The sequence below is a fragment of the Dromiciops gliroides genome, chromosome 5, assembly GCF_019393635.1.
Source record: "Dromiciops gliroides isolate mDroGli1 chromosome 5, mDroGli1.pri, whole genome shotgun sequence".
Classification (NCBI taxonomy): domain Eukaryota; kingdom Metazoa; phylum Chordata; class Mammalia; order Microbiotheria; family Microbiotheriidae; genus Dromiciops; species Dromiciops gliroides.
Window position 1 is genome coordinate 261,290,917 of NC_057865.1, and position 26,498 is coordinate 261,317,414.

General features: G+C 36.1%; 1 pseudogene; it reads right to left on the bottom strand.

Moving 5' to 3' along the window:
* Positions 1-21,228: 21,228 nt before the first annotated feature.
* Positions 21,229-24,868, bottom strand: LOC122729023 (annotated as a pseudogene).
* Between the last annotated feature and the right edge of the window lie 1,630 nt (positions 24,869-26,498).

The following is a 26,498-nucleotide window of genomic DNA, read 5'->3' on the forward strand; positions in this document are numbered from 1 at the left end:
TCCAGTCTCAGAAACTTGACACTTACTAGCTGTGTGACCCTGGACAAGTCACTAAACCCTCATTGCCCCACCAAATTGAAAAAAAAAAAAAAGGAAAAAGGGGTCAGGTGATAAACAGCTTTAAATATCTTGCAGAAGACTTTATCTTTAATTCAGACATTAAAAGGGAAACACTGTAGTTTATTATGTAGGAAATGACATAAAGTAATTATATTAATACATGAGTCAATGATCACATGATTATGTTTAGTTAATGTATAAATATGCAACATGTATTTATATTATATTGTTTATATATATATTTATGTTTGCATTTGTGCTGAATATAAAACATTTACATATTAATGCTTCCTATCATCAAGCTATTTTTTACAAACCTATATTGTTTCTTTTTCTTATACAATTGTATATTACCTTGTTTTCTGTCTTCTGTTTCTCCTTTACCTTTTAATAATCTCCTTTACTCTGCATGCCAGTTCTTCTTCCAATACCTTTATACATTTATAGATTTGTTTTCTGATGTATTAAAGATGGTATATGCACAAGATGACTATGATTTTTTTTCCCTTTTTCCTTAGCTCATTGAAAATCTCAGAGCTTTTGACACCATATTTCCTCTGCATTAAAGCTGTAGTTTGACTACTATATTTTTCCTGTTTGGGACAATTGGATCCAAAGGGCTTTTACTATGGCACATTAAGGGATCAGATTTTACTGGATTTCCTTCTAATCATAATTTATTTGGGGGGGTGGGAGTAGCTGTTATCTCTTTGGTACAAGAATTTTATAAAAAATGTAGTCAACAATCTTTTTAAAAAATCCTAATTCTTCTATTTTCTCTGATGCCTGTTAAATATGATCTTTAATGTTACAATCCATTAAGGTTTTTTTTTCCTATTTGATAGTTTTATCATTATTAATTGACATTTAGGTCACAGAAACCATTCTGTAATTTGAAGCTTTGTGAAACTGTGTGTTTTTGAAGGACTCTGGTGGCCATCCTTGAGGTAAGGCCAAACAAAAAGTTCTTGTGTTCCAAATAAGTAGAAGCAAAAAACTGGGTAGGTTGAGAGGCTCAGAAAGTAAGGGATACTTTGACACAAAGAATTATCCAGACAATAAAGCAAGCATTCTCTTGAATTTGTTTGTTCATTTGTTATTTCTTTTTCCTAACCCTTTATGGTAGGTGTTCCAGTAGTTGCTAGATGTCTGCTTGTTGGAGTGATTGTTCATATTAAGGTAACATTTTAAAGATGACCTCCAAGATCTCTCCCCCCAAATTTGAGATTTTGTGATTCTCTGAACATAGACATTCTATGCACAATGGAACATAAGGTCCATGTGTTTTGACAACTTATTGGTCCACCTTGCCTATGCTTGATCTTTGAGGACCATCATGGTTTTTTCAATCAAAAGTACATTGAAATACACTTACCCTCCTAACTCCAAACCCCCCTCACCACCTTTAGTGTGATTTTTATTGAGACAGCTAGATAGTTCAGTGGATAAAGTATTGGGCCTTGACTCAGGCTGACCCAAGTTCAAATCTAGCCACAGACACTTACTAGCTGTGTGCCCCTGGGCAAGTCACTTAACCCTGTTATTCTCAGCATCCTCATTTGTAAAATGAGCCAGAGAAGGAAATGGCAAATCACTCTATTATCTTTGCCAAAAAATCCCAAATGGATTCACAAAGAGTTGGATACAACTGAAATGACTGAACAACAAGAACATAACTTTTATTGCATTCAATATGTAAACTTTTTTTGAGGGGGAAGGGGAAGTTTTTATAGTACTCAAAATATATCTTTTGGAAAATTCTTTCTTCTAATCTCTCTCCCTCTCCTTCTCCCTTCTCCTTCTTCTTCTCCCTCTCCCTTCTCCTTCCTCCCTCCCTTTTTCCCTCCCCCTCCCTACCTCCTTCCCTCTCTCTCTTGCTTCCCTTTCTCTCTTCCTTCTTTCCTCCCTTCCTTCCTTCCTTCCTTTCTTCCTTCCTTTCTTCCTTTCTTCCTTCCTCCCTCCCTCCCTCCCTTCCTTCCTTCCTTCCTTCCTTCCTTCCTTCCTTCCTTCCTTCCTTCCTTCCTTCCTTCCTTCCTTCCTTCCTTTCTTTCTTAAAGATTCTTGAAAAACACCTTTAAGGAAATGATAGTTTCATTAAAGTTCCTTGGTTTCTAATATCATTCTATTCATCTTTGTAACTGCCACTGATAACACTCCTTTTGTCCATTGAACTGGTCATTCACTTCTCCAACATGGAAAACAGCCCAAGTTTTATTCAATCACTTAATAAAGGTTGGGAAAACTAAGCTGTGAGTTCATCTTTCATCTGACCCCAGAGTTCTTTCTCTCCCTTTGCTAATCTGTCAGGCTTTTCATTTCTTGAGCAGGTTTGCTTGTTAAATAGTTTTCTTTGATTGTGTTCTCATCCTTACCTTTCTTCTCTGTACGTGTTTTGCTCATGAAAGTTCCTTAAAGAAGCTTTCATTTTCCAATTTCTCTTTGTTGCCAACTTAATCTAAACATTTTTGATTTCATAAGCCTTTTTTTTTTCTTCTCAAATACTATAGGCTCTCTGGAGGTGGTTTCTTTGTTCTGGTTTGAATTTCTCGCTTCCCTTTGACACATTCTGACCAGACAGCCTTCTCTCATTTTTTTTTTAATTTTTCAGGTTTCTCTCTAGTTATTTCACCCTTGCTTTTCTCTATATGTACACAATGTCTTCCACATGTGAGATTATCTAGTTTCCTCATTAAATTATATGCTTTATTCTTTTTGAAAGCCTTTTTCATGTCAATATACAACTTGCCTCATTTTCCATTATCTTCAGAGAGAAACAGGACATCCCTTTATTTAAGAAGTTGTCCCAAGTTCTGCCTATTCTAAATTCTCTGCAAAACAATCATTTGGGGCACAAATAGGAAGTTCACACAAAATTCTCTATTCTCTACCATTGAATATCTATAAATATTCCTCTTGGATTTCTTGCCCATTAAAATAATTATCACTGTGTCCAGTACCTAATCTTCTGTTGAGCAGCTACTCTTATTCTATGTGAAAATCATACTCAGAATGTTTTTTTTTCCTTGAAGATTCCTTGAATTTATTTTTCTTTATGTGTTCATACTCTGAGTCCTTGTTTACCCACTTTTAGGCTTACTTTCGTGTCTTCTCTCTTTGTTCTAGCCTATTAAACTTGTGTAAACTTTACTGAAAAAAAAACAAACACAACAAAAAACAAAAAACTAGAAGTATAGAATCTTCTGTTCTCACTGTTAGCTTATTTTCCTTTTGTGTCTTCTTGTAAGCTTCCTTTTTTTTGCATACCTGCCCCAAATCTTCTGCTTTTTGACTTGATTTTTCTCTTTTTTACAGAGAACAGATCAGTATGTTCACTGTGGCTAGCCAGAAGTATAACCTACAATAGTTCATCAAAGGAGGAACCTTGGTGTTATAAAGATCTAGTTTTGTTTTAGGGAAAAGTTTAAGGTTGTGTAGAGAATAGCATAATTTCCCAAATGTCATGTAGCTTCCTCTTTTTGTAACTCATTCAATAAAACAACACATACTTAAAAAGCATCTACTCTGTAATAACAACCAGGGATACAAATACAAAGAATGAGACAATACACTTACTTTGGATCCTAGTTTGTTAACTCTTTAAATCACAGACATACATATAAACACCATTTCCTCATCTATTCCAGTCATCCAGAACTCTGAAACTCCTCTTCCTGTCCCTAACCTCCTTTCCTTCTATTCATCCCTGTATCTGATCACTCCTAAATTTACACTTTGCTTTCATTACAAACTTCAGTCTTCCCATACTTGAAAATAAGATCATAGGAGGCAGCTAGGTGGTACAGTGGATAAAGCATGAGCCCTGGATTCAGGAAGACCTGAGTTCCAATGTGACCTCAGACACTTAACACTTACTAGCTTTGTGACCCTGGGAAAGTCACTTAACCCTCATTGACCTGCAAAAAAAAAAAAAGAGGAAAAAAAGGAAAAAAAAAGTTTATTTCTTTAAAAAAATAAACAAACAAAAAGAAAATAGGATCATATATCTAGATCTATAAATAACCTTCAAGTTCATCTACCTCAGTGCCATAATTTTACAGATAAGGAAACTGAGGAAAGGGGAGAGTGGGTATTTGACTTACCAAAAACTTCCCAGCTAATGAGCATCAAAAATACCCATGACTTCTGATTCCAAATCCAGTGCTTTCTCCATTGTGGCACATTCTCATTTCTAAGTCATTCCTCCCTATCATTCCTCCAAAATCTTAATATAGTTAAAGCAGTTCAACTTGCCTTTGTATCCCTTTAAATCACTTCTACCTTTAACCCTTCATTGTATCCAAACATCTAAAATGGTATCATTCCAAATCTACTGATTTTATAAGCTATTTTTTAAAATTAATAAAGTATTTTATTTTTTTCCGTTACGTGTAAAGATAGTTCTCAACTTTTGTTTATACAAGCTTTACAATTTCAGATTTTTCTCCCTCCCTCCCCCCTCCTCTAGACAACAGGTAATCTGATATAGGTTATATATATATATGCACATAATAACATTAAACCTATTTCTGCATTAGTCATGTTATAAGAGAAAAAATCAGAGCAATGATGAAAAACCTCAAAATAGAAAAAAAACAACAGCATCAAAAACAAAAGAAATAGTATGGTTCATTCAGCATCTATACTCCGCAGTTTTGTTTTTTTTTCCTTGGATTTGGAGATCCTCTTCTATCACGAGTTCCCTGGAACTCTTCTGTGCCATTGCATTGGTGAGAAGAATATAGTCCATCACAGTGGATCAACACTCAATGTTGATGTTACTGTGTACAATGTTCTTCTAGTTCTGCTCATCTCACTCATCATCAGCTCACCCAAGACCCTCCAGGTTTCTCTGAACTCCTCCTGCTCATAGATTTTATAAGCTATTGAATGCCACTGGAAGAAAGCACATTGTTGGGGTTTAGTGGATTAAGAAATGTTTATGTTGTCTAATCCCAAACAGGCCTTTGTTGCTACATGGAAAACATTTTATTCTTCCTTGATTGATTACATTAGCAGAGGTATCAAACTCATGCACCATGGGCTGCAAGCAAAACAAAACTTCAAAGTGTGGTCCAAACTAAATGAAAGAGTAACTGAGAAATGTTTTTTAAAATAAAATACTATACAACATATGTAGTGTTAATTTGTGGTTTTCTAAATCATTGTGAAACATCAACACCCCCTTTCTATTTGAGTTTGACACCTTTACTCTATAGAATTCTCTACAAAGTGTATTCCAAGATCCTCTTTTCTCTTCAAATCATCTATACATACATGACACACACAAATATACATGTGCTCCCCCTTACAAATAATTTGCAAGAAAGCAGAGACCCCTAACCAAGTGTTTTCTCTTCTCCTCTATTCTGCATCCCCTAAACCCATTTTTTTCTCCTTTTATCTCCTCCTTTATTCCCATTAATGCTGATACTACTCTGAACTAACATTTTCTTCTATTTGGCAAAAAGAATAAGTATTTAGTGGGTTCAAGGCAAAGGTGGTTTCAAGGCTCTTTGTGGGCTTTATCTCACCCTGTTTAAATTTCTATTAGGACTTGTGAGAGATCATGACAATGCCTATTCCTTTATCCATTTCCAAGGATCACACATCTATTGACTGTCTGAGGAAGTATTCACACTCAGATTTCTCTAACTCCAATCCCTGCATTCTATCCATTATAACACCTAATGTATCAACAGGTAAGTTGATGATTATAGATATTGTCTAAATTATGGTTACTAATATCCTTTCCCTCTTTCTGTCATTCACCCACCCTCAATGAAGAAGTTTAAACACAGCCAAGTGCTATTTTGCTACAGTAGAAAGAAATATTAGTTGCATTGAATTAATTTAAACAGGCCATTTGGAAGCACTGCCTTCAACAAGTTCCACATGAGAAAGCCCTAACAAGTGGTGGGTTACCATGAAAATCTGTCTTGTCTGTTTCCGGGAAGCAAACTGACTTTTGCTGTTGTTGTCCAGTCACTTTGTGTCTGACTCTTCATGACCCCATTTGAGGTTTTCTTGGCAGAGATATTGGAGTGGTTTGCCATTTCCTTCTCCATCTTATTTTACAGATGAGGAAGTTGAATTGATCAGGGTTAAGTGGCTTGCCCTGGGTCACACAGCTAGTGAGTATGTGAGGCCAGATTTGAACTGGGAAAGGTGAGTCTTTCTGACTCCAGGCCCAGCACTCTATCTGCTTTGCCATCTGGTTGTGTTATTTATATATATATATATATATATATATAATTTTTAATTTTTTTTTTTAGTGAGGCAATTGGGGTTAAGTGACTTGCCCAGGGTCACACAGCTAGTAAGTGTTAAGTGTCTGAGGTCGGATTTGAACTTAGGTACTCCTGACTCCAGGGCTGGTGCTCTATCCACTGTGCCACCTAGCTGCTCCGCCACCTGGTTGTTATTAATTGATTTTTACCTTCTCTTAAAAGATATCTAATGTTGGTAACATCTTCTTTGTCTTTATTCCTTCATCTCACTTTCTAGTGGTTAATCTACATGATAATTCGATTCAATGAAAAGGAAATCATTAATAAAACATAAAGTCATGGAAGGAAAAGAATCAAAAGACCTGGCTTAAAATCTTGTAAATGAATTTAGGCAAGTAATCTGTCTTCTCTGGACCTCGGTTTTGTCATCTGAAAAAAGAGTGATATTGGACTCGTTGACATTTGCAATCCTTCGAGGTCTATACACAGTATCCTATGATTCTTTCCTATCTATTTTGTATCAATCAAGCAAACAACAAATATTTACAAAGTGCCTACTATGTGTATACAAGTACAAAGCATGAAATTATCTCTATTCTCAAGTAAGATGTTGAGCAAAAATAGACCCTCTTTAGAGATGGTGACAATGACAGAAAAAGGGGAAGAAGATACAAAAAACCAAAACAAACCAAAAAAACAAAACAAAAAAAAAATCATATGATCATATAAATGAGAAAAAGAAACCTAAGTAAACAAATGCATAATGCTGAAATTACAGTGCTCCTCAATACAAATAGAGCTCTTTAAAGTCAATTGTGCAATTTAGTAGAATTAAGACACTTTAATTTAGAGTTTATTTTACCATTCATCTATATCATATTTTTATGGTGCTGAATATTAAGGCATCCATGAGACACCCATATGCTGTTTCTCACTAGCAATTTCAGTGAAATTATCTACTAATGTTTTTTTAATCCATTTATCCATTAGGTCTATCTACTGTGAAGTCTTCATGAAATGGTAACTTAAAAAACAGCCCTCTTAGGAGTCCTTTTATTAGAGACTATTAGCTATCACGTTAGCATAGTACATTTATCTTCTCTCCTGGCTGATTGATCCTTCTGAGTAATAATAATTGAGCCTCACTGTTTATTTTCAAGAGCATTTAATATTCTAGTTAGTTAAATCCCAAATTTCTCCTTAGATAAAAATGAATTACCAATTTCTCCACCAGATAAAAGAGCTGTCATTTACCCTGTTCCATCTATTACTATAAACATCCTGTCTGAAATACTTAACTGAATTCAAGTTCTACTTCCATTATTTAAGATGAAATTTAAGCTCTTTTTACATCTTGTATGCTTATCATTCTTTAAAATATAACTTTCCCAAGTTAGAACATTTTTTTTTAATGCTGGATAATATTTTCAAGGTGAATGCAGTAGTCTTTCATTGGATAGTAATTATCACAGTGATTGATTTAATAAAAACACCTTAATAACAGGTTAGAAATTAGGGAAAAAATGACTTTGTGCTTAGGTACATTTTGTGAGAGTTTGAGAATTTGTCATTGACAAAGTCATGCATGTGTTGTTTTAAAATTGTTTTCTCTTACAAAATAAACAAAAGTCTCCACTTTTTCAAATCCCCATTCATTTCTGATGATACCTCTATCCACCTCATTCTTTTATAGTCCCTTCCAACTCCTCTTTTTCTTTACTCCCTCTATTCAATTTATCACCATGTTACAACAATTATTTTACCATGATGTCAGTGAATTAGTCAAGGAAATTCACCAGAGATGACCATGTGATATTCTTCTAATCAGCAGCCTTTTTAATGTACTTTCTATACCAGTTTGAAAAACTCATCTGACTCTTTTGTCTGCCTATCTTCCTCTTCCCTGCCTAATATGTGAGTACAGATCCATTTTATAATCATTCAAATTGAAACAGGCATAAAGGAATAATTCAAAACAGTACAATGGTAAGATCATTGGACATAGTTTTAGAGGATCTGGCCAAACATTTTAGCTTCATCAATTATTATCTGTGTGATAAGACTAACCTCAATTCTTTTTTTTCTTTTCTATTGTCAATGTCAACTATTCTATGGCTTTAGTTATTATCATTATCCCTCTGATCCCCCTAGACTATGTATATCACATCAATCTGTCCCTGGAACTCTAGACCCTCATTTAAAACTTCCTACTAGAAGTCTCAGCTTTGATTTCCTACTAACACTTCAAACTTAATATATTCTAAAACTTAATCCTTTACCTCTTCCAAAACTGGTTTTACTCTTAAATTCCCCAACCCAATCAATAATGCTATAATTCTATAAGTCATCCATATTTAACTGTAAAGGACAGCAGTAGAATATGAAGGATATAGGCCAGAGAGTATAACTATAAAATATATTAAAAAGAGGAATGAATACTGAAAACCTTTAAATGGAAATGGTAATCACAAAGAGTCAATCTGGTTTCATGAAGAGCAAGTTATGATGAACTGACATAATTTCCTTTTTGACAAATCCTTTTCTAGTAAATCAGGGAAACATACATGGGGGAGGGGGGAGAGAGTGAGGAAGGGAGACAGAGAGATGGAGAGACAGAGAGAGAATTTACTTAGCTTTCCCCAAAATATTTTATAGTCTCTCATGATATCATTTTGAATAATAATAACAACTACCACTTATTTAGTGAGTATTTGGTGCTAAATACTTTAAAAATACTACCTCATTTGATCTTCAGAACAATCGTAGGAGGTAGGTGCTATTATTATCCCCATTTTATATTTGAGGAAACTTAAGGAAATAGAGGTTAAAAATTTTGCTCAAGATCACAGGCTGAGACTGGATTTAAACTCATGTCTTCCTGACTTCAGGCCTAAAGGTCTATGCACTAAACCACCTAGCAGTTACAGGTAGAGATATCAGCTAGATGATAGTGATGTTGGGTGAATCCATAGCTGGTTGGAGAGCTGGACCCAATGAGTGGCCAAAGACAGGGTTTTATTTTTCCTTAGAGGACAATATCTTATGGAGGACTCCTGGGATGTTTGCTGTTTACCATTTGTATCATAATATGTTCCCAGGCATGCTTATCAAATGACACAATGGTATACTTATCAAATCTAAAGATCAAATACAGGTGAAAAGAATAGCTCAGGTGCTGAATATTATCAAGATCTCAAAATTTGGGGGGGCAGCTAGGTGGTGCAGTGGATAGGGCACTGGCCCTGGATTCAGGAGGACCTGAGTTCAAATCCGGCCTCAGACACTTAACACTTACTAGCTGTGTGACCCTGAGCAAGTCACTTAACCCCAATTGCCTCACACACACACACAAAAAAAATCTCAAAATTTTTTTAACTAGTTTAGGATGTTGGGCATAATTGAATACAATGAATTTCAACAGGGAAAAAAATCAGTCTTATTTGGATTTCTTCTTCCTATTTTTACTTTGTCCTATAGTTCTAATAATTTTTTTATGATGCGGGTTCAAAAAATCATTTTGTAGTTATAAGTAAAAGGAGGAAGTATGGTACAGTGGAAAGTGAATTCTCTTTGGAGATATCTGTAGAGGTAATTCAAATGCTGGTCCTGTTGCTGACTGTGTGTGTAACATTGAGGAAGTCACTTAACCTTTCAAAAATTCATTATTCTAAACTACAAAATGAGGAAGCTTAGACTAGATGACCCCTAAGATCTCTTCAAGCCCAAGACTTGTAATAAAATAGCATTTAAAACACATTTTTTTAAAGTCCTGGGGCACCTCAATCCATTATAAGTGAAATTTGGCTTGATAGCAATTTTGAAAAAATGAACATCATCTTGTCTTGCAATACTAGAAATGCAGATGTAGAGATAAAGGAAAGTGATGTTCCCAATGGTGCTCATCCCATTCAGACTGTATCTGAAGTTTTGTGCTCAGTTCCATCATTTCAGGAGGATGCGAATAAATGGAAGAGGTTCCAAGGGAAAATAGAATGGTGCCGGAAGTTGATCTTGCTACACTAGAATTTTTTATTGAAACCCTGATGTTTCCACTGGAAGAGACTGGGGTTGTCCTCCTTTAACTGAAGGGAAGTTATGTGAAGGCAGGATTAGCTTTGCCTAAGAAAACAGAACTTAGAGTAATGGTTGGAGTCATCAAAGGGAGATTTTGACTGGATATATAGAGAAAACTAAAAAAAAAAAAAAATCCCCTAAATTTCCATCTGGATTTGGTGGCACAGACCTGTGATTCCTGCTGCTGGGGGAAATGAGATGTATGGATAGCTTGATTTGGGGATTTCTGAGCTGCTTAGTTCTAGAGCTGCTAGAATGTCCAAAATGTTTTGCCACCAATATAGCAAGCTCCTAGGAACAGATCATTAGTCTAACTAAGGAGGAGTGAACCAGCCAGGGCTGCAAAAACAAAGCAGGTTAAAGATCAGCAGTATAATTAGACACATGAGTGCCTGCTACATTTCTACCCTGAGACTGGGCATCCAGAAAAAAAAAACAAAAACAACAGTATCAACAACATCATTGTCATTATTATTCTCAACATGAACAGCAACAACAATACAAGCTTCCAATCATTTGGAACTGTCCCCCCAAAAAAGGAAGTAGTGGGTTCACCTTTCTTATTATTGCAAGTTAGGTTGACTTGGAGTCAGGAAGACCTGTATTTATATCCTGCCTGAGAAATTTGCTAGATGTGCAATCCTGGACAGGACACAACTTTTTTTATTTGTTTCCTCATCTATAAAATGGGGGAAAAAATAGCACCTCCCAGGATTGTTGTGAGGATAAAATGTGATGATATGTGTAAAGTGATTTCAAAACATTTAAGTTCTGTATGAATAGTAATTGTTCTTATCTGAAGTTTTTAAATGAAGGGTGGGAATCAATTGTTTATCTCCAGGGTGAGTTATTGGCCAAGGACACATCAGCTTCAGAGAACCCTTCCAACTATGAGATAGTGTGAATCTGTGACTCCTCCATCTCCGTATCTCACCACATTGAAACAATATCAAGTTCAGCTAATTATATCTTCATAATACTCTCTATCATATATCATTTCCCCCTCAACTCTCACTGTTACCAGCATAGTCATGTCTCACCAGGATTCATATCTTCCTCACTGATTTCTCTGGTGTCACCCTTCCCCTTTATGTAGCACATCGTTTATATAGATGTCAAATTAATAGTTCTGCTGGATACATTTGACTATGTCCCTTTTCCTGACAAGGAATTCTTGGTGATTTTCTATTATCCATCTCTATAATAAAATGCCAACTCCTTAGCTTGGCATTGAGGCCCTCTATATTTTCTTTTCAGTCTCTATTTTTCCAGCATTATTTCATTTCATTTCCATCTGTGTCTTTTCTTTTCCTGCTAATTTCTTCATCTAGCTACCTCCCTGACCATATTTGGCCCTCTCTGCCCTACATGCATTCATGGAAGCCACCTTCCAAGCCTAGGATATACTCCCTCCAAAAGGTATACTTGTTGAAATTACTTTCATTAAAGGTCCAGCTTTGGCATCACACATCCTCCATGAAGCTTTGGTCAATCTTTTCCACAACCTCAGCTCGTAGGAAAAAAAAAAAAAATCTCTCCCTCCTCAAATTTTGTTACACTGTTTGTCTTCTGGGCTTCTGTTTTTCCTTTACCATATTCAGCCTTATGTCATATTTTGTGTTTCCTACCTATTAGGTTGTAAACTTCTTGGGGGTAGAGAATGTTGTCTTTCATAGGATCAAAGAGTTTGAAAGAATCCCAGAGGTTATCTTCTCTAATCAACACTTCTTATGTGCTAAGCAAACTGAGGCCCTCATTGCCCTGCAAAAAACCAAACAAACAAAAAAGTGTATCGTGGGTACATCCCCCCCCCCCAAAAAAAGGCTGGTTTATAAATATTTACCACATTACCATCATGATCACATAACTACTGTAAGCATTCATACCAATGTCATCCTGACTCAAAATCCAATGCTCTATCCACTATATCCTGTTGCTTCATTTTCAAATTCCCAATAGCTAGAGCATCTGGGGGTTTTCTTGACAAAGATATTAGATTGATTTGTCATTTGCTTCTTCAGCTCATTTTACAGATGAGAAAACTGAGGCAAATAAGCCTTAGTGACTTGCCCAAGGTCACACAGCTAGAGGCCAGATTTGACTTCATGAAGATGAATTTTCCTGATTCCAAGCCCAACACTCTATCATACTGCGCTACCTGGATGCCCTGCCTGACACATAGTAGGTGCTTAATAAATATTTGTTGTTTTGCTATGCTTTTCCTGGAAGATTTTAAAAGATTAGATAGATGGTAAACAGATAGATAGATAGATAGATAGATAGATAGATAGATAGATAGATAGATAGATAGATAGATAGATAGATAGATAGATGATTGACAGATAAATGATAGGTAGATGATAGATATACACATATATATATATACACACATATGAACACATATTTATTTATATACTTGTATTTATACACATACAACATATATAATATATATTATATATTTCATTTATTTATTTGAAATCTCAGTAGATTTTTGATATGTGAAGACTGGATAAAACCTCTGGAAACATAAGAAGGCTGATCATCAGGAAAAAAAAAAAACAACATTCAGTCTGATGCCAGGCCTCTGCTTGAGATTCTTCTATCTTGGCAGGACTGGCCCATGCACATGTTGCATTGGCATTAGCTTTCCAAAAACCAAGGTCACTTCCACTGTCACCAACCCTAGTCAAAATGAGGCAATAGGTGATGTGAAAGGTAAAAAGGTTGGTATTGAGTTAGGTGATAGAATCAGGATCAAAAAATGATTGGTGGGTTAAACTATCAGGCCAAATTGAATATGATATTTAATGACTTTTTTTTCTTTTTTTGGGGGGGGGCAATGAGGGTTAAGTGACTAGCCCAGGGTCACACAGCTAGTAAGTGTCAAGTGTCTGAGGTCGGATTTGAACTCAGGTCTTCCTGTATCCAGGGCCAGTGCTCTATCCACTGCACCACCTAGCTACCCCCCAATGACTTTATTTAAACTCATAGGATCATACATCTAGGGGCCAGAAGGGACTTCAAAGGCTATCCAGCTTATCTTGTTTCCTTGTTCTAAAGTAAGGAGGCCCACGGTGCTGAGGCAGCTGAGCCATGGAAGCAGTGGGTTAGAAAACAATATAATCATTTCCAACCTTCCCATAGCATGCAGGTTACTAGCAATGGGCCTCTCCTGATTTCTCAGCTTTTCAGTCAATCAATAAACATTTATTAAGCATTTATTGTTCTTGTACAGGAAACTACATGTTATAGTGGATAGAGATCTGGACGAGGTTCCCATCTGACATGAGATGCTTACAAGTCTGGAAAAGTAGAAGGATTTGAAGCATGAGCCAGGAAAAAGGTTTGATTTCTATTTTCTGAGGTCAGGCCTCGTTATAGTTACAAAGGATCATAATGAGATTAGTTGCAGAATGATCAATTTGTTGACCACTATACTGGAGCTCTCAAAGACTACCTATCAAGCCTCAATCTAAGTAATTGCATGCCAAGGACCTTTATTAATGAAATCATGGATCCTTAGGTTATGGAAGGATATTTTATGAGTTAAGGAATAAGTTAGATTGTGTCTCTTTTTTCACCTTAAGAAAATCTCAGTCCACAAATGTTTGTTTTTTGTTTGTTTGTTTTGTTTTGCCCAACCAGAAAGATCCATTTGGAAACATTCCTATTGCTGTCTAGTTAATTTATGAAATGATGTCTGTGGAATTGAATAAGTAACATTTGGAAGCATTTCCATTGTTCAATGGGGATTCCCTTGCTTTGATTTTTCTTCAGAGGTTCCCTCATTTCCTTCAATTGCTTGCTTTATCCATTTTGTTTTGGTTTTAGTCCTTCCCCTATTTTCCTTTCTTAATGCCTTGCCTTGGAACCTGATTTTAATTAGATTAAAAAGAGAAAGGGGAAATCTTTCAAGATAGATGTAAAGGCCTTCCTTAGGTGATGATTTTCATTCATCCTCCTGCAATTTAGCAAATGATTTGAAGACAATGGATGTCATCAGTATTGGGTTTTGTTCATTCTTCACCATAGGTAATATGAGAATTAGATTCTAGATCCGTCCTACACATTTCACACTTTTGTTGCAGGAACTGTAAGGTACTTATTGCACTTGCAGGATTCCGTATTACTCCACCCTTCCCTATATTTCTCCTGTCATTACCTCCCACTCCCCATGTTTTCTCCCCTGACACTGTTTCAACCTGTTGCTTAACCACACCCTATATTACCTTCTACTCCTGCTGCTTTTATGCCCTCTTTCTTTCTCAGTTTATATCTTGAAAGGTATTTGCATCTGAGCCATCAACCACTAGTATTTTTTTTTTGGTCTCAATTTTAATTCAATTAATCCCTTAAGTGATACTTTACAACATTTTCTCCACTCCCCTCCCTAAAGGAAATGTGCAAAGGTTGTTCAGAAGCCAATTTACAAGGTTAATTATCAGCATAGCAAAGACAGTTTTTTCCTTGGTACAGGATTTTGTTAAGCATGTGTGGGAACTCTGTAAAGCGGATCAGCTGTAATTGTTTATGATTTGGTGCCTGCCTAATTAAAAATGGCAAACAGCATAGACGTATGGTTCTCTTATATGAAAATGTGTACTTTCATTTGTTTGAGTCCCCTCTTCTTCCTCTCTCTTCTCCCAGTTATCCAGGTAACCAGGGAATTGGTAAACCTGAAGCCAATCAAAGACTTATCTGAATTCATCTTCAGTTATTCTCTAACTTTGGAATAATCTTTTTTTTTTCCCTATTGAGGAGAGCTGTATAATCAAACCTTGAACTGATCTATCACCAAGAATGCCTTCTGATTTTTGTATCAAAGTCCACATCCTTCACCCCTGGAATTCTTGACATATACCCTTTCCCCTTTGAGAGTGGATCTTCCTAAGCCTAACTTTCCTCCAAATTCCTTATCTCTCTTTGTTTAAACTGTATATTTGTAGTCTATTGCATGGTGTCCTATATGGCAAGAGATTGAATAGCAGCCATGATCGTGCTAGATTTTTTCCCTTGCTTAATAAAACCTTTATTTTAATTTTTACTGGTATTGCCTCTTTCTGGTTTCCTTCCCTTTTAGGAAGAAGGGGATTTAAATTTCAAGAAATGGCCTTTGCCTTCCCTGGTCTTCCCCTTTGGGGAAAGAGAGCTCTAAATTCCATTAAGAGAGCATTTATGGTGCATCTAGGTGGCACAGTGGATAGAGCACTGGCCTTGGAGTCAGGAGGACCTGAGTTCAAATCTGGCCTCAGACACTTAACACTTACTAGCTGTGTGACCCTGGGCAAGTCACTTAATCCCAACTGCCTCACTTGAAAAAAAAAAAGAGAGAGAGAGCATTTGCTTCCCCTTGGTTTACACTTATAAAATTCATATTATGCTTTTTAATATAAAAAGTTAAGCTCATTTCTATTACAGGAATTATTAGATGAGGTGATTTAAATAGAGGGTTTTTTCTTGCTAATTTACAAAGTCTATTGAAGTGATGATTAAAGTTTCAGAAAGGTAAAGTGCAAGAATGAGATTTAATATAATTTAGTTGAACCACCATTTTTAACTAAGGCTAAACCAAATTGCAGTTATGGGTGATGCATTTTAGTGTTACCACACACACCTAACAAAATATTATACTACCAATAAAAGACTGTGTTATGAGTAATGCACTGGTAATTAACCTCGTAAACTTAGGTTCTGAACAGTACTTGTAAAGTCTAGCTTTTGACATTTAATAGATAACAATGGAGTTTATAGCTTGGTTGAATCTGAGAATGTTAGTACTTAGAAAAAAGGATCAGACTTCTTTGTTTTATGTATCACTAAAAAACAGCTCCCATGTGATATAAGGAACACAAAATAGCTTTTGGTATAAAGCATGTATAAACTCCAGGCTGAGGCATCATCCTTATGGCCAACCTAATATTTCAAGGATGACCTCAAAGTTATTACATTAGCATATAGATGATATTCTATCAAGCAACTGAATTGTTGAGAACCAATGGATTTCATCAGTCAGATATGATATTTCATAACCAATTAATAATTTGGACAGGTATACTTATTACATTTCAAAAACCAATACCAATAAGAGCAACCAAAAATTTAATTTTAATGTGCTGTCTTTCACATTATCATGCACTATTCCAATGACCAATAAAAATAAAACAAGCAGGGACCAATAGAACCTTGCAGTGTAGAATGCCTTTACTCCAGATGACTCTCATGATTTGAATGTATTCCCTGTACACATCTGGCAGCCAGATGGCACAGTGGATGGAGCACAAGGCCTGGAGTCAGGGAGATGAGAGTACGACTATGGCCTCCAGACAATAGCTGTTTGACCTTGGACAAGTCATTTAACTCTGCCTCAGTTTCCTTATCTGTAAAATGAGAAAGTGAAGGAAATGGAAAACCATTCCATTGCCTTTGCCAAGAAAACCCTAAATGGGTTCAAGAAGAGTCAGACACAACTGAACAACAATTTACATATTTACTTCCTAGAATTTCTGCTATCCTTCAAGTTCAGCTCAAATGTTACTTCCTACCCCTGATTTACCTGATTCCTCCTGCTATACAGTGTTGTCTTTCCTCCAATGTTATCTTGAATTTTTTTGCATATTCTTATTTGCATACATGTCTTCTCTCCCTAAAGACTGTAAACTTCTTGACAGCTTTTTAATTTGGGGTTCTGGATTCCCAAAGCCTAACATAGAACCTGATCCTTAATAGATATATAGATATTTGTGGATTCTCTCTCTCTCTCTCTCTCTCTCTCTCTCTCTCTCTCTCTCTCTCTCTCTCTATATATATATATATATATATATATATACATATACATATACATATACATATATACACACACCTATACATGTGTTTATGTATGTGTAGATATAGTATATGTGTGTACATATGTATGTGTACATGTACATATATGTGTATGTGTGTGTATACACACATATACATATATGTATGTTTGGGTCTTTTTTTACCCAGATATAATATTTTTGTAAATTTCTTGAGGTCAAGACTTGAGGTATCTGAAATTGGTGTCTCCAAACCAAACACAACCCCCAGCCAGCTTATTAGATACCTACTATTTACTGGGTCCTGGAGATTTTGTAGTTGAGTTGTTTTAGTCATGTCCAACTCTTCATGACCCCATTTTGTTGTTGTTTGTTTTTGGCAAAGATACTGGAGTGATTTGTCATTTTCTTCTCTAGCTCATTTTACATATGAGCAAACTGAGGCAAAGATGGTAAGTGACTTGCCCAAGTTGGCACAGCTTATAAGTATCTGAGGCTGAATTTGAACTCATGAAGATAAGTCTCCCTTTTTCTAAGCCCTCGCTCTATCCACATAAGCAAAACAAACAAAAAACATTCTTTGCCTTCTTTAATTTATTTGGGGGATACCTTCTGATAAGCTATTAGGGGAATACCATATGTATAAAGAGTTAGATAAATGATCATTTGAACAGGAAAAGAACATTTACATCTATGGGGATCAGGAAAGGTTCCTCTAGGAGGTATAGTGTGGAAAAATACTGAATTTGGAATCACAATACCTGGTTTTAATTGACTATTCTGATACCTATGAGCTATATGATGTTTTTTTTTCCCTTAGCTTCTTTGGCTTCAAGTCTCAAAGTGGGCAAACAACACTGAAGAATTATTATTATGGACTATTGCAACAATTTGGAATCCTATGATTTATTGGTTTGGAATTATAGTTTAGGGGTTTCTTTTAGTTTAATAAAAACTTTCTTTGGCATGTTGTTATGAGCATGTACATGCATGCTGGATTTGGAATCAGAGGATAGAGGTTCAAATTCTATCTCAGCTACTAGACTTTATGTATTTGTGACGTTGCATAATTCACCTCATCTCCACAGGCTTGGATTGGCCTATTAATAAAATGGGGGATTTTGCCTAGAAGATCTATTATCTCTGCTCTAGATATAAATCTTATGATAGTGCTTTATATTTTTTTCACTTCTTGTTATTGTTGTTGTTTTCTTCTGTAGGAATATCCTGGTTCCCAAACTTTATTATTAATTCCTTGAAACCAGGGATCATAATTGTTATTTCTTTGGAGACCCATGGAAGTGCCTGGTTCAGTGCATACCATACAGCACAATAACCACTACCTTGAGAGTATTAACAGAACCTTAAAAAAAAGGTATTTGTTTCATAAATTTAAACGGCAACAAAATGTATGTTGTATTCACCTGCCCATACTCACCAACTAGAATGTTGTTATAGTTCGTTGCCTGCAATGCTCTCCTTCTACAGCTCACCTGCCTTTCTCTTAGAAACTTAGCTCCCTTTCTTGATAAGCTCAAGGGCTATCTTCTACAGGAAGCCTCCTCTGATGACTTCATTTGTTCCTGCTCTGTCTTCTGTTTGCCAAAATGACTTTGCATTGCTTTTGTGGATATTATGTATGTGCTTCACATTACTTTTCAGCCATTTTCAAATCATGTGCCTACACTCTGACCATCTTCTCTTACCAACAGAATTCAAAATATGTTCCCTAGTGTTCTAAGTTCTGGAAGCCATGCTTTCACCCCATCTTGCCTGCAATCAGATCACTAACACATTTCCCTGATCTTTCCAAGCCATGCTACTACTGTTCATGTATCCCTTTTTCTCCCATCCTTTCCAACTCTAGGTAGCCTTTATGTGTCGTTTTAATGTATTGCAATGTAAGCTCTTTGTGGGCAGGGACTGTCTTTTTTGTTTTTATATCCTTAGAGTACAAAGTTAAAAGTGGCACAAAATAAGTGCTTAATGAATGCATATTCAATCATCCATCCATCCATCCATTCATTTCTTGTTTTCTTTCTTTCTTTCTTTCTTTCTTTCTTTCTTTCTTTCTTTCTTTCTTTCTTTCTTTCTTTCTTTCTTTCTTTCTTTCTTTCTTTCTTTCTTTCTTTCTTCCTTCCTTCCTTCCTTCCTTCCTTCCTTCCTTCCTTCCTTCCTTCCTTCCTTTCTTTCTTTCTTTCTTTCTTTCTTTCTTTCTTTCTTTCTTTCTTTCTCTCTCTCTCTCTTCCTTCCTTCCTTCCTTCCTTCCTTCCTTCCTTCCTTCCTTCCTTTCTTTCATTTTACTAGTGAGTACCTTATAATCTCCCTAGTAGAATTTAAGCAAAGATGTTTTTTCTTTTCTTTTTTTTTTTCCATTTTCTAGATCCCCATGAGCTAGTATAGTGCCTGGTATATAGTATGTATAGTAGTGCTGAAATATGAACAAATAATAAAATCATATCAAAAGTAGGCATTACTTTTAAAATAAGTCAACAAGTCACTAATCACTTTATTAAATGTTTGCTATGTATCATCAGCCTATGTGCCAAAAACAGAATACAAAGAAAGTTAAAAAACATATCTATCCTCAAGGAGTTCACAATTTTTTTTCTGGGGCAATGTGGGTTAAGTGACTTGCTCAGGGTCACACAGCTAGAAAGGGTCAAGTTTCTGAGGCCAGATTTTAACTCAGGTACTCCTGAATCCAGGGCCGGTGCTTTATCATCCATTGCACCACCTAAGTGCCCCAAAAGGTTCATAATTTAATGGGAGAGATGACATTCAAAGAATATACAAGATAGATATATATACATATACATACACACACACACAGAGGATGTTTCATAGATTTTTTTCAACTGGAAGATACTAGAATTAACATAAGGATGTGAAGAGGCTTGTTATAAAAGCTGGTATTTTAGCCGAGATTTGAAGGAAGCCAAGGCAGCCAGGAGGCATATACTTAGAGGGAGTTGTCCAATCATGAGGGACATTCAATGAAAATGCAGATTTGGAAGATGTAGTGCCTTGTGGAAATAATTTTTATGGTAAGCAAATGAATGAATGAATGAATGAAAAAATATTAACACTGTGCTAGGCTAAACTTGGGGATTCAAATACAAAAGAAAAACAACCCCTACCCTCATAGATCTGACATTCTATTCATAGATATTCTGAATTTGAGAATGAAGAAGAATAATTTTTTGAAATGTTTCTTTTGGTAGATGTATTTGAATCTAATTGTTTTCCTTTGTAACTCTCTATAATTTATTTTAAATATTTTAAAACATTTTTCCGATGAAGTGTTTCATAATCTTCATAGATTTCATCAGCCTGTTGAAGGAGTCCAAGAGGAAAAAAACAAAGTTAAGTATTCCTTTAATTATAACAAAACAACACATACAAAGGAATAGTGATCAAGAGAAGGAATTTTGTAATGAAGACTTATAGGGATGGTGAGCTGATGCATATGGTAGCTACAGGCTGGGCAGGAGGGAGGAAAGGGCAGATGACAAAATAGTTGGGCTGGATGGCTGGATGACTGGATGTCTCCATGGGATATGAAGTGTTGTCTGATCAGGGGTTGCTGGGATAAATCAGGCTATTTGAATTTGCATAACTTTACTCACCAGTCAAAATAGTTCAACTTCAAGGTGAAATTTCCAAAAGTGAATTCAGTAATTCTCCCAGGGCCTAGGGATATAAGCATAAGAGGATACTGTCCAGGTAGGGAAAAGCAGGGTAGTAGGACAGAAGGACAGATGACCCAGGTGCATATCTGGATGAAATGTGAAAGAAGGTAAGATAGAATTAAGTGTCTTTCCTCTCAATTACTTAGCTGTAAAATCTCCTAGTTATAATAGCCATGGATATACTGACACCAAAGGGATGTTATCATTTTTATTTCTTTTTTAAAAAATTACATTTATTCAGAATCACGAGTTCTTTTTATCATTATCATTATCAAAGTTTAAAAAAATATAGCACTCAGTGCAATGAAATACTACTTTTCATTATCATTGAAACAACATAAGGCAGGTTTCTCAGAGTTTACTTTAAAAAAGAATTTAGCATGATCCAAATTTAACTATCCATTTTTCTTATCTTTCAATGTCCGCAGCAGATACTGACTTAGAAACCTTTTTTAAAGCCATTCCAAAGTCTTACATAGTTATGGGCATATGCATTTCATCTCTGGAAAGATTTCTGATTTCTTCAGGTGTCAAACCTTCAATGCGCCTTGTCATGGCCATCAGAGATGCATCTCTGCTTACATTTGTGATATCTGCACCTGAATAACCTTCCATATTTTCTGCTATACTTGCAAGGTCAATATCATCAGCCAATTCCAGTTCATGCAGACTTACTGGCAAAAGCTCTTCTCTGCCCTTTGCTGATGGTAATGGAATATAAATTCTTTTTTCTAGTTGATGTCTTAAAGCCTCATCAAAATCCCAAGGAAAATTAGTAGCAGCAAGAACCATAACCATTTTGGAAGGGTCATCATTTTCAGAAGCCCCTCCAACACCGTCCATCTGAACCAGTAATTCTGCTTTTACCCTTCGGCTTGCTTCATGTTCCTCAGAAGTTCCTCTGCAACTACAAATGGAATCTATCTCATCAATAAATATTGTTGGAGAATAAAATTGAGAAATATGGAACAGAAGGCTAAGAAGCTTCTCAGACTCTCCTCTGTACTTGGAGATAACAGTTGATGAAAAAACATTGAAAAATGTTGTTTTGCTTTCAATAACTACTGCTTTAGTGAGCAGTCTTTCCACTGCCAGGTGGACCAACCATCAATACTCCTTTCCATAGTCTCCTAATTCCCTTAAAGAATTCTGGTGCCCACATAGGTAAAACCACTGCTTCCTTGAGTAATTTTTTTAGCCTGTAATAAATCAGCTATGTCATCCCATCGAATATTTGGATTCTTTTTTTTTTTTATTTGTGAGGCAATTGGGGTTAAGCAACTTGCCCAGGGTCACACAACTAGTAAGTAAGTGTTAAGTGTCTGAGGCCGGATCTGAACTCAGGTCCTCCTGAATCCAGGGCCGGTGCTCTATCCACTGCGCCACCTAGCTGCCCCGAATATTTTGATTCTGAGAAATTATATCTCTTTCCAAAGCTTCTACTAAGTAGGTATCATATCCCGTGCCATCAAATTTATCTGTCTCTGGTTCAGTCATTGCAGGTGGTGATTTGTTCTTTTCTTCTCTTCCTTTATTCTGTTGCTTTTTCTTTTCTCGACAGCGGACTGCTTTTCCTTTGTCATTGTTAGGATTTTGTGAAGATGGACGAAGAGCAACTTGGTCTGCTGCACTTGGATGGTTACCATGGAGTCTAGAGTCACTATACTGAGGATACTGACGTTTTCTGGGTCTTGGTGATTGGTCTTCTTTCAACAGGTACTGGCAAGGACCAAACTTCTCCTTCTGAAGCTGGAAGTTCCTGATGTGCAGCTTTCAAAGGGGTGCTATCTAATCTAAAGCTTTCTAGTGTTTTCATGATATCCTAAACATGTTTAGCTTCCATATTTATCTCTTGCCAAACCTGTTGCCATTTTTGCTGGAGGTATGTATCTTTGACTGAGTACAGATATATGTTCATCTGATCAAGTACTCCCTGATAATATACCATTGCAGAGTCATAGTTTCCCAGCAAACCATATTCACGAGCCAATTTTACATTTTCACCAATCATAAGAAGACTTGTGCTCAAATGGAAACTGGGTCAGGGGCTCGGGGAGGAAACGAGGAAACCACCCACCGAAGATGGGACGGGGGGTGGGGGTGGGGGGCCAGAGCAGGCCCCTCGGTCCACCCCCAGCATCAAGGAAGAGAGGCTCCAGAGACCCTAATCTGCACTTCCCAGCCCAACCACCAGACCTCAGGTACCACCGCACCTCCTCACTCTATCATATTAATTTCATTGACTTTATTTATGTGTTTTTTTGTTTAAACATTGTGATGGTTTGTGGAACTCTGAGATTCAGCTAGGATGAAAAGCCCTGTATATTGTCTCTCACCTGTTTTTTTTTTGTGACTTTAGATTCAGCATGATAGAGGGGCAATGGCAATCTTCTTAGGCAAGGGGGTCTGGGCTCAGATCCCACCTCTGTCACAAACTGTGTGACCCATGGTGAGCCATTTAACTTCTCAGTGCTTTGGGCAATTCTCTAAGACTACAAGTGTCAGGAAGGTGCCAATCTGCATTGGGAGATTTGATTTCTTTATGAGGTAAGTCCCATATAAAAGAATGACAGTCCATTTGCTAGTTTATCTATAAATGAGCCTTCATAGATACAATCTCTCTCTCTCTCTCTCTCTCTCTCTCTCTCTCTCTCTCTCTCTCTCTCTCTCTCTCTCTCTCCTCTCTCTCCCTCTCTCCCTCCCTCCCTCCCTCCTTCCCCCCCACATACACCATAATAATGAACTTCCAAAGAAATGGATAAAAGAATGGGAAAAAAAGAAACAAAATGTTTATTAAGCACTTATCACTTATTATCTAATGTGCTAAACTTAGCAATATGGATGCAAAAGAAAACATAGTCCCTGTCCTCAAGGAACTTACAATCTAGAAACATAAAACTTTGACTTTCTTGACTTCCTGATTTAAGATCTTAAAATCTTCTCTGTTTCCCCTCATTCTACCCGCAATAAGGTGGTATAGGAGTCAGAGTGCTGGATCTGGAATGATGAAGATCTGATTTCAGATATTGCCATAGAGACTTACTCTTTGTGTCACTTAACATTTTTGTCTTAGTTTCCTTATCAATAAAATGGGGATAATAATAACATGGTTATTTTTAAGGGCAAATAGGATAATTTTGTAAAGTACTTTTTAAGAGTTGAAGGCTATATAAATGCTAGTAGCAGCAGCATCAACAGAAACAGTAGTAGCACTAATAGATGGTAGTAGTAGTAGCAGTAGCAGCAGCAATAGCAGTGGTAGAAGTAGTGGTAGTAGTAGCACTAGTAGGTGGTGGTGGTGGTTGTAGTAGTGGTAATAGTGGTGGTGGTGGTGGTGGTAGTAGTAGTAGTAGTAGCAGCAGAAACATCAGTATCAGGAGCAATAGTAGTAGTAATAGTGTCATTATCATTATTATTATCTACCTTTGGAAAGTATGAAACATCTATTCTCTTCACATCTTCTATATTATTCCCTCCTCCCAATTTTTCTTTCTCTTTTCAATTTCAGAAGGTATCACCACATCCCTCCCATCTGCCCAGGCAGTCTGTTCAGCTAGAGTTTACTGAGGCTATTTATCAACCATGTTAACTGATTTCCCTTAGCAACCCTCTTAGCAACTGGCTGTATTACAAATTGCCTCAGGAAATTTAAAGTCTATCTCTTATGACCAAACAGAACATTTTGAACTGAATTTGAACAGGGGAAAAAATTTATTATCATGTGCTACATAACTGATTATTAAGGTCCAATATGTACCTTAATTTTCCACGTTTTGTGATTCCATAAATCACCAAAGTAATTGAGTTGACTAGGCCCTGTGGAAATGTTTCTGCTACTTTATCCTTAAAAGATTACACCCATGATTATTACTGGATTTTTTTGAACTCATAAAAATTACAGTTTAAAGAGTTTCTTTTCCACTTTATAAGATTATAATTTTTAAAAATACCTCTTTTGTAATTTGTGCTTTAACAACTGGAATTTCTTCAGATACTCCAGGAACACCATAATCATGCCTTAAAAATAAAATTATGTAAGTCCCATTTCAACTTTTTTTTAAAGCAATCAGCAGTTTTTATTTAAATGGAGCAATACCATCCAAACTTTAGCTATGTGTCTATCATTGGAATTTCTGTATCAGTCAGTAAACTGAGAATATAAAGCACATGGTTAGACAAATACGTAAAAGACAAAGTAGTAAATCTGAAAATCAGACACTCTAGATTGAGAGAGCAATGAATTGCTGATTTAAAAAATTTATATTCTCATACACTATTGCTTATTTCTTTATTTTTAACTCAATGTAGTCATTGCATGATGGGCATAACACAAATGTACTTAATATTAAGTAATAGAATCCACTCAACCCCAGCAGCTCTCTATTATCTCTAGAGTCAAATCTAAACTCCTCTGTTTAAGCACCAACTGCCTCCAACCTATCTTTCCAGAAATAGGGTATTTTACCCCCCTCCTTATATGTCTCAGAACAGCCACATTGGCTTTCTAGGTGTTTCTCCTAAATCATATTCCATCTCCCAGTGTCTTTGTACAGGTTATCACTGATACAGGAGTCCCATGCCCTCCTCACCACTAGACTTTACAATGAGTGTATATATATATAATCCATACACATTAATTTACACACATACTGCATTTAAAGTGAGAAAAAACTGAAATACTAGATTTTTTTTTCTGCTGAAAACCTTGAATCTTTTGAGCCCATTAATGAAAGAGCACACTAATATACATACCTACTGATAATATGCATATACATAGACACAAAAGTATATAGGACTACATAGATGTATGTGTATTTGTGTGCATGTGTATGCATATATATATATGTACACAAAGATATATGTGTGTGATGTGTGTGTATATGTATATACAAACATATAGGTATATATACACATTCATACATATATGGGACTTCATAGATGTTTGTATATGAACATATATAATATATGCACATAATGTGTGATATGTTACCCACACCCCTCTCCAAAGAAAGGAAAGATTTATATTTCCTTACATTTTCTTAGGACTATGCTTTGTCATTATAATTAAATGATTCAGTTTTATCTTGCTATTTTTCTTTCCACTTATATTGTTATCATTATTTATATTGTAGATCTATTTACTATACTGGGTATCAACTACATAAGTACATACACATGTATATTTACATCCATATATATATATATATGTGTGTGTGTGTGTGTGTGTGTGTATACATATAGATGTATATATGAGTGTGTGTGTGTGTGTGTGTATATACATTTTCTCTGGTAAAGAAAAAGCCCATGGCAAGGCATAGTTTATTTTTTGTCATTGTATTTGTTTGTTTGTTTTGTTTGTTTTGTCCTAGCAGAATACCTGGCCCATAGGTGGCACTTAAAAAAAAAAAAAAAGAGCTTTCTTATTCTTTTTTTTTTTTTTTTTGGTGGGGCAATGAGGGTTAATTGACTTGCCCAGGTTCACACAGCTAGTGTCAAGTGTCTGATGCTGGATTTGAACTCAGGTCCTCCTGAATCAAGGGCCAGTGCTTTTTCCACTGTGCCATCTAGCTGCCCCCTTGCTTACTCTTACTAATCAGAGCGTGAACTTTCATAGCCATGGTCCATAGAATGTTATCTAAGAGTTC